This window comes from Trachypithecus francoisi, unplaced genomic scaffold (assembly GCF_009764315.1).
Source record: "Trachypithecus francoisi isolate TF-2019V2 unplaced genomic scaffold, Tfra_2.0 Lachesis_group4, whole genome shotgun sequence".
Classification (NCBI taxonomy): domain Eukaryota; kingdom Metazoa; phylum Chordata; class Mammalia; order Primates; family Cercopithecidae; genus Trachypithecus; species Trachypithecus francoisi.
This window is the reverse complement of record NW_022681469.1, coordinates 89228765-89238130: the sequence shown is the minus strand read 5'-3', so window position 1 is coordinate 89238130 and position 9366 is coordinate 89228765. Positions and strand designations below refer to the sequence as shown.

Genomic DNA, 9366 nt, shown 5'->3' with positions numbered 1-9366 from the left:
CTTTTCTGTTGCTGTGTTTTTATTTTTTTAAGAGTTTTTATTATGAAGGGGTATAAAATTTTTGTTGAATACTTTTTCTGCATTGATTGATCATATGATTTCTTTTCTTTAGCCTGCTAATACGGTTGATTACATTCATTGATTTTCCAATATTGAACCAGCCTTGTATCCTAGATCATAAGAGTCATGGAGTATAATTCTCTTCGTATATTGTAAATTCTATATGCTAATATTTTGCTAATAATTTCTGTATGCATATTCTTGAAGGACATTGGCCTAAAGCTTACATTTTTTGTACATTTTTGCCTGTTTTTGGTATTATAGGGTATCTTTGTATATTCTGGCTGCTGTAACAAAATACCTTTGATATGGGGTAATTTAGAAACAACAGAAACTTATTTCTCACTGTTCTGGAGGCTGGAAAGACCAAGATAAGGTGCCAGTAGTATCTACTGAGGGCCCACTCCTCATAGATGGGGCCCTTTAACTGTGTACTCACATAGTGAAAAGGGCAAACATGCTCTATCAGGCTGTTTTTCTAAGGGCACTGATTTTGTTACTGAGGGCAGAGCCATGGGCTTCTTCTAGGAGCACAAGGGTGGTTCAGTATTTGAAAATCAGCTAATACAGCTGGCCATATTAATAGGCTAAAAGAGAAGAATCATGAAACCATACTAATCAATGCAGAAAAGGCATCTGACAAAATTTTATACCCATTCATGATTAAAACTTTAAGAAAAATAGGAATGGAAAGGAACTTTCTAAAATTGATAAAGAACATGTACTAAAAATCTGTACTTAATATTATACTTAACGGTAAAAAGCTAACGCTTTCCTTCTAAGATCAGGAAGATCAGAGCACTAGAAGTCCTTGTCTCCTAATAGTATCACCTTGGACGTCAGAATGTTAGGATATGAATTTGAGGGGGAGCATAAACATTCATATTATAGCATAGTATTAAAGAAAGAATTGGGCTATTCAATTATTTCATCTTGGGTAAGGAAATTTCAGTCATGTGCTATGTGCTCTATGGTGGGTAAGCACAGGTACTATGAGAATTCATAGATGGGGACTGATTCAATCTGGGCAGGAAGTTAGGCAGGTAGGCAGGTAGGCAGGTAGGCAGGGGTAGGGAAGGCCTGCTAGAGAAGATGATCTATTAGGTTGGTGCAAAAGTAATTGTGGTTTGGCAAAAAACCTAATAGAGGAGAGTTAACCAGGCTAACTAGATGGATGGGTAAGAGATCAGGATGTGTCAATAAGAGAAAAGAGTGTAGAGGGGATCGTGGTAGAGTTCATTAGGGGGCCTGCATTTTTTGCTGTGTCTAGAACTGAATGTGTCTGTGGGGATTGGACAAAAGAGGATCTTGAGGGGAGAGAGAATGATAAGAGGTAAGACTAAAGTGTAAATAAAGACTTAATCCTGGACAGTCTGGTAGGATCTGCTAAGGAGTTTGAACCAGTAAGTACAATGGTGGGGAGTCACCGCAGAGTGTCAAGTCCAAAAGAGACAAATGATAGTTGACTTCAATGTAGAAAATGGAACTTTTGCCTATGAGTACTCGCTGTAATAAGGTATGTAAAATGTAAAGTGAAACATACTCAGCCAAGACTAGAGTTTCTTTAGATTGCATTTCCTTAGATCTCTATTTAGACTATAGAGAGATTGTTCCTAACATAAGTAACAAATCCATTTTTTAAAGAACCAAAACGATTTGGGTTACCCACTTAAAAACTGAAGTCCAGCTCTCATTCTTTTCCCACTGCCCAGGAAAATGTAAACCATTGGGTGGACATGTTTTTATTGAAACATTTAAGCACTTTTTTGTTTTCTTCCTTTTGACTATTCAGTCATGAGTAATTTAGGTTTTTGTAAAGTACTAGTAAATTTGTCTCCCTTTAAATATTTTAACATACATTTAGTGAATAATTGTGAACAAGGCCCCATCGCTTGTGAGACACCTGAAGTGTCTCATAGTCTCATTCCACAAGTATCTTATGATTGGAGAAAAAAGACATACATGTGGGAAAAATTCATAATAATACAGGATGATGTGTGATATCAAATAAGTGGAACTGACAATAAGGGTGATTAAAATTTAGGGAAGGCAGAGACCACTTTGAACATGATGCAAGGGAAACTGAGTTCTTTAGCTTTTCATTCAAAAACTTTATTGAGGATCTTTCCTTGGCATTGAGCCAGATAATATACCTGTTCTCATGGGGCTTACTTTCTTTGAGGGAGATAGACATGGTAAAAATAAGACAGTTTCATTATGAATATGAAACAGGGCAAGGTAGGCTAAGTGAAGTGGGTACTATTTAATCAGAGAGGCCTCTCTGAGGAGGAGACATTTATACTGAGACAATGCCACGAAGGAGCCAGCCATGATTTAAGGTGAAAATTCTAAGCAAAGGTACCCACCAATCCAAGGAATAAGCTTGGGGTGTTTGAAGTTCAGAAAGAAGGCCAGTATGGCTGAAGGGGCTGCGAAGAACAAGAAGAGATGGTAGAAAATAAGATCAAAAGTGTCTAGATCACAAAGGCCATGGAAAGCCATTTCAGGATTTTAAGTAGAGGAGTAAAATAAAATGGTTATTAAAAAGACAATCTCGGTCGTGTGGGGTGGCTCAAGCCTGTAATCCCAGCACTTTGGGAGGCTGAGGCAGGCGGATCACCTGAGGTCAGGAGTTCAAGACTAGACTGGCCAACATGGATAAACCCCATCTCTACTAAAAATATAAAAATTAGCCTGATGTGGTGATGCCTGGCTGAGGCACAAGAATCTCTTAAATCCAGAAGGTGGAGGTTGCAGTGAGTGGAGATTGTACCACTGCACTCCAGCCTACAAGTCAAAGAGAGACTCTCAAAAAAAAAAAAAAAAAAAATTCTGGCTGGTTACTGGAGAAAGGAGGAAAAAATCAGATTCAGATGTGTCAAGTGCTACCGGGTGCACTAAGAGGTTAAAGAAGCGACCATTGGACTTGACAACATAGAAATCCTTGTGACCCTGACAGGAGTCACTTCGGCCAAATAAGCAGCAAGTGAAGTCCCAACAGGAGTTGACTGAGGAGGAAGTGCAAGCCATGACACACATTTTTGTGAAAGTGATTAAGTGCCTTTAAAAACGTTCTGCTAAAACATCACCTTCTGCTGAAAAACTTTGCGTACTCCTAAAACGTGTTTTTGAGCAATGTCTTTTTAAGGTGGAAGGAACTTTAGAGATGATCTAGCCTAACGCTTTCATTTTACAGATGGCCAGAATAAGGTCTGTGGAATTTAACTAGTTTGCAGAGCCAGATGCCTAACTTACAGTTTGCCGTTTTTGTTTTTTAATTCTACACTGCTACGAATGATAACATTTAATTGAGTGCTTACTAGGTGCCATATACTATGTCTAAAGCTTTACATATATTAAGTAATAAAATTCTCATGATAATCTTATAGGGTTCTAGTAAAATCTCCATTTACAGCAGAGAAAATGAAGGCACAGAACATTGCAGTATCTTGTTTCATGTCAGATATCTGAAAAGTTCTGTGGAGCTAGAATTCAAAACCCAGTTACTAAGGAGGACACATTCTTGATCAGTATTTTATTCTATTATTTTTATTAGTTCCAATCCTTATGGGTCTGTTTAAAAATGTGTATCTGCATTATTGTGCAAACATTTCTGAGATCTCATCACATACCTGATCCCATTTAACCTGTCTATCCCTCCATCACTTTTTGTGGAAAATGCTATTTAAGTTGGAGGTTCTGCTTGAGTATTCCTAATTTTTTTTCTTTTTAATGCATACGGTGATCAAAGTAAATAGCTAACATATTGGCACCAAACCATTGCCTTCTGAAGCAAGCTTTGTATGAAATTGGTCTGTCATTGACCACTGTAAGAAACTCATTTGTGACCAGGCGCAGTGGCTCACGCCTGTAATCCCAGCACTTTGGGAGGCCGAGGCAGGCGGATCACAAGGTCAGGAGTTCAAGACCATCCTGCCTAACACGGTGAAGCCCCGTCTTTACTAAAAATACCAAAAAATTAGCTGGGCGTGGTGGCAGGCACCTATAGTCCCAGCTACTCAGGAGGCTGAGGCAGGAGAATGGCGTGAACCCAGGAGGCAGAGTTTGCAGTGAGCCGAGATCGCGCCACTGCACTCCAGCCTGGGTGACAGAGCAAGACTCCATCTCAGAAAACAAAACAAGAAAAACAAACAAAACTCATTTGTAAAGATAATAGTGTAAAGACTTCATGACTCTTGTGTATGCTTGCCTGTGTCTAAACTCCACCTCTATCAGCAAACTCAGTAAATTGCCTCTTTCCAACATTTATCTCCTATTTTTGGAGAAAGTTTTGTGGGAGCATCTACCACATTGCAAAGATTCAACATTTCTCCTAAAAATAAATGGGAGTTTCTTTTAGATATAAGCAATGAAATTTCAAGCAATATTACTTCTCTCATGTCCTTTGCTTTTTTAAGATCTAAACCCCAAGATTCAACTGGATTTTCATTGAAATTCATCACGATCCCCTCTGCAGCTGTGGTCTCAAAATACCATTTCTGCATTTATTTTAGCCCATGGAATAACTCTGCTGAGAAACCACAGAGTCAATCAGACTCAAAATGCTTAAAATCCTTCCTGCTTGGAGTTTTCCATCTTCACATCAAAGCATTTCATGCCCGTCAGCAACTTTTTAATGCATTTGCTCCTCATTTGCACAATTTCCATTTAAAGACGTTCCTTGGCTGACTTCTCTGATGAAGTTTCCTGCTTGCCAGGAGAGCAATGCTAATGCAGAAATTACAAAGGGGGCTTCATGTCCCTTTTCTGGAGGACCTGATATTTCAGATAATGTTCAACTTCAGTTTTGGAGAAACCACTGTTCTTTGCACCAGGGGAAAAGAAACTGATTTTCAGTATGAGCAACCTGTGAAGATAGAGACAAATATAAGTAAATGAGAATGTCATTGAGGAAGAGAGTTGAAGACACAATAGAAGCACTTACTGGACTCCATACAGTAATGTCATATCTTTGTTCTAACTTAAGCTTCATGTATACAATGGGGTTTAAGAAACTTGGCAAGAGATTTTTTTTTTTTCTTAAACTGAGTTAAACAGTCTTGACTGCCTTCTTTTAATGAAAGGAAAAATAATACACATAACAATAGATTTGAGAAGGAAGAGCCCAAATCCCCAAGGGCAGCAATCTTCTGGAAAATGTTAATATTCATGAGTTATAGGAAAGTGATGAGAGCCAACACATCCCTTTTTTTTTTTTTTTTGCTCCAAGTAATCAATTCTTTGCCTACAGCCAAACCAGGCCTTTTAATAAAATTATTATTACTTAAAAAGTAAAAAGATAAAATTTTTAGCATTACATAACTCAAAAATAACCCAGGGTTTATATTTTATTGATATATCTTACACATCATGTAAAACTATTCTGGTGTTTATATCTTATTGATATACCTTACACACCATGTAATTTATTTTTGAAAACAGCTTGTTTCATCAAATCATAATATGTCTGTACTAAACAGAGTTGAATGAAATTTGGCTTAAATATCCTGATTTCTGTATTTGTCCTAAATCAATTCACCATGGTTCAGATTCAATGTTTAGTTGATAATAAGTGAACTCGCTAATATATTCATTTATTGAATTTTCATCCTATACTACATATTCATAACCATACAAAATACACAAATATGGAGTTCCTATGACTGCTAAATTAAGCACATCTAGATCAGCGTTTTGTCCATTTTTCATGTTTCCTTCTCTTAGGAAGAGTTGTGGTTTCTGAAATCATCGGAAAATTTGAATAACTACATTTCACCTCCACTTTTTAGGGGAGAGGTTCATGAAGAAGTGATTGAGAGGGAGAGCAAGGCTTGGTTGGACAGTGTGGTAAGTCAGCAAGGGTGAAAAGAGAATGGGTCCCTGTCAACTATATATATAGTTCTTCCAGGGAGGGAAACATAGCCTCAAATTAGCTTTTCATCCTGTTCTGACAGTGCAAGGAAAAAGTAGTGAAACTCTTTGGACCACTTTTATAACTTGCAGTGTTCTCATCGAGCTACATTTTTTTATTTGCTTGCTTTAAGGACTTAGAAGTCTATAAAGTGTAAAATGCCCAAATCTACAAATAAAAGCCTAAAATCATAGAGGTAATCTCAACAGCTGAGAAAGATGTAGCACGCAGAATGCCAAACTAATAGCTGATTAACTGAAAACGTGTATATATTTTTTAGCAATTAGTGGAGAGCTCAATAGAACAATTTTAATTAGCCATATGGTTTGTTTTACTGGGACTAGAGCTGTGTGTCTCTACCACTCTGCCAGGCTTTTAGGACTTCACAAGTTTAATATATACACACACACACATACATACTTTGTAAGTTTTATTTCATATATATATATATACACACTTATGTATTTTGATGATCCAAAATGAGACTTAATGATAATATCCAAACCATGTTTAGTTATGTTGCTAAAAAAGTAAGAAAAACATAGCAGTCTAATTTCCATTCTTTAAAGAACAGGAAGGATGGGAACTTTTGGTTTCAAGTGTATAAAGTGCACTGTTTTAATTCTTTCATATAGTATAAAAGAATGCTTGTATTTTACAAAAGATTAAAGCATATTACGCATCTTAGAAACAAGTGTCAAGAAAATATAGTTTTCATGACTTAGTACTTTACTGGAGTATTTTTTTAAACTATTATCCATTTACTTTTAAATGGGATAAATTTTATGTTAAGTGTTTTCTAGTCGTAGCACAGATCTAGTAAGGTTAAAATAGAATTGTAATTAACATAAGTAGGCTTTAAAAATTTTCACTCAGGGAAACAATTACTTGGGAAACAGATAATATTCTTAGATCTGAACACTTACCACATAAAATCCACATTGAAAAATAGCTAATATATATTTGTATTTTATTGAAGATGAAGTTATAATATATAAATGTGAAAAATAGCACAGAAGTAGACCTGATGATTTTAAGAATGGTAGCAAGCTCAAGCTCAGTAGTCAAGTTCCATACAGTTGATAGTTAATTTAAAGCTCTAAGATCTGTGATATATATATCTCTATATGTAGATATATATAGATATCCTTTTCCTCTGCCAAACAGGAAGCTATAACCACAAGCTATTGAATGCAAGTTACCTATTGAAACCTTATAACAGTGGTTCCTAACCTTTTCGGCACCAGGGACCAGTTTCATGGAAGTTAATTTTTCCAAGGACCACGGTGGGTGGGGGATGGCATTCGATTCTCATAAGGAGTATGCAACCTAGATACCTTGAATGCAGAGTTCACGATAGGGTGAATCTAATCTAATGCTGCCGCTGATCTGACAATAGGTGGAGCTTGGGCTTAGTAATGCTGGCTTACCTGCCCTTCACCTTCTGCTGTGCGACCCTGTTCCTAACAGGCCATGGACAGGTACTGGTCCAGGACTTGAGAACCCCTGCCTTAAAATAATTTATTTTTCTATTCTCCAAAAGATTCCATAGAAATGTGAGGAGGAAAAGTTGCAATTATTTCTGAACCTTCCCATCAGCCTTGTCGCTGACAGAATTGGCCTATTGTGGATGGGCTTTGTCTAGATTAGAGAAAGTAGAAGATGCTCTTTTGGTGTAATTGTTCAGGTGAGTCCTTCATGTCAATTATTTCATTCCTGTTCTTATTATGTTATTTGTATTAGTCTGTTTTCATGCTGCTGATAAAGACATACCTGAGACTGGGCAATTTACAAAAGAAAGAGATTTATTGGACTTACACTTCCACATGACCAGGGAGGCCTCACAATCATGGCAGAAGGCAAGGAGGAACAAGTCACATCTTACGTGGATGGCAGCAGGCAAAGAGACTCCCGTTTTTAAAACCATCAGATCTCGTGAGACTTATTCACTATCAGGAGAACAGCAAGGGAAAGACCCACCCCCATGATTCAATTATCTCCCACTGGGTCAGTCCCATAACACGTCGGAATTATGGGAGCTACCAGATGAGATTTGGGTGGGGACACACAGCAAAACCATATGATTGATTATCCTTTTTATGGATAAGTTACTAATCATAATATATAGTCATCTTTTTTCAGGAAGTTACTGTGAAATGACCTTCCTTCAGGCAAGAAAACCTAAATATCACAACCCTCAGATTTTATGAGTCCTTTTTATGTGAGAAAATAACTGATACCTTCTCTATCAAATCAATAATGTTCAGCCAGGCATTTATTTTTTATGTATTTTTATTTTTCAGGATGAAGGTAAAATCTTACAATTCAAAGTAACATTGTGGTTCATTTGACCAAGTACTTACTGTGGACTTTAGGACCATTTATTCAAATTGTTGTCTTTGATTAAGTCAAGAACTTTTGTTGCTTTTTTTCTTCTAGCTTTCTTCAACAACTGTAATTAATCACAGAATGTGTCATCAATCTTTCCACCAAGGCCATGAATACTCTTTGAATGAATGACGATTCTTTCTTTGTGTTAAGTTTCTGTGCCCCAAGGCTATTAAAATTTCATAGTTTCTCCACATTCTTCAAAGCTTTCAACTTTTGGCTAAAAACAACATGACAGAACAAGATCTATTATCTGGCTCTATGAATTAATCTGCATTCAAATGCCTGGTGATTATAGCACTTAAATCTATTTATCAAAGCACAGAGCTTTTGCAGAAAGTATTTCTGAAAGTTGTGCCTCTAAAAAGGGTAGAAAAGACTCCAAGACTCCGGTGTGATCAAAGCATTTGGATCAGGCAGCCATTCAACCACGTGGACTATTGGGACAAGGATTAGGCCCCCACAGAGTAGTTAAGTTTATAAAAATGATTCAAAAGAGCCAAAAGATCAGAAAATAGTAGGATTAGTTGTTTGTTTTATTGTTCTGGGATTCTGTTTCTAGATTATGAAAGATCAAAGGGGTTTACCACTTCTTCCCATATTGACGTCTAGAACCTCCTTTCCAACTAGTGTGGTAAGGCTTATCAGTATATGATGAAGATTTGGGATTTTGCATCTGGCTTCTAAACTTCTTTGTGTAAACTGGACCTTTATCCCTTCACTTCATCCTCTTGATATGAAAGCCAGCTAAAACATCACCTCCTGATCTTAATCTATCTTTGCATGACAACAAATCAGAATTGTTGCTCTTCTTTCCCCCTAATTCTCTGACATTTCTTATCCATTTCTTAATTCCTTTCTTCTCTGCTCTACCTACTGCCCTGCTCTCATAGTTCTAGAAGACCTTCATTACTCATGCCTATCCTAGTATTCATCAGTTGGCAGAGGGACTCCTTGCTTTCTCAAAGACTTCTCAACACAGAGAAATGCACAATAGAAGAGAAAGG

General features: G+C 37.0%; 1 long non-coding RNA gene across 1 annotated transcript in view; it reads right to left on the bottom strand.

Moving 5' to 3' along the window:
* Positions 1-4168: 4168 nt before the first annotated feature.
* Positions 4169-9366, bottom strand: part of LOC117072985 — a 97325-nt gene continuing 92127 nt past the window's right edge. Inside the window, exons 3-4 of the long non-coding RNA XR_004433045.1 lie at positions 8335-8579; positions 4169-4927 (exon numbers count right to left, since the gene is read on the bottom strand). This is a non-coding gene — a long non-coding RNA (uncharacterized LOC117072985). The remainder of the gene's footprint in view (positions 4928-8334; positions 8580-9366) is intronic.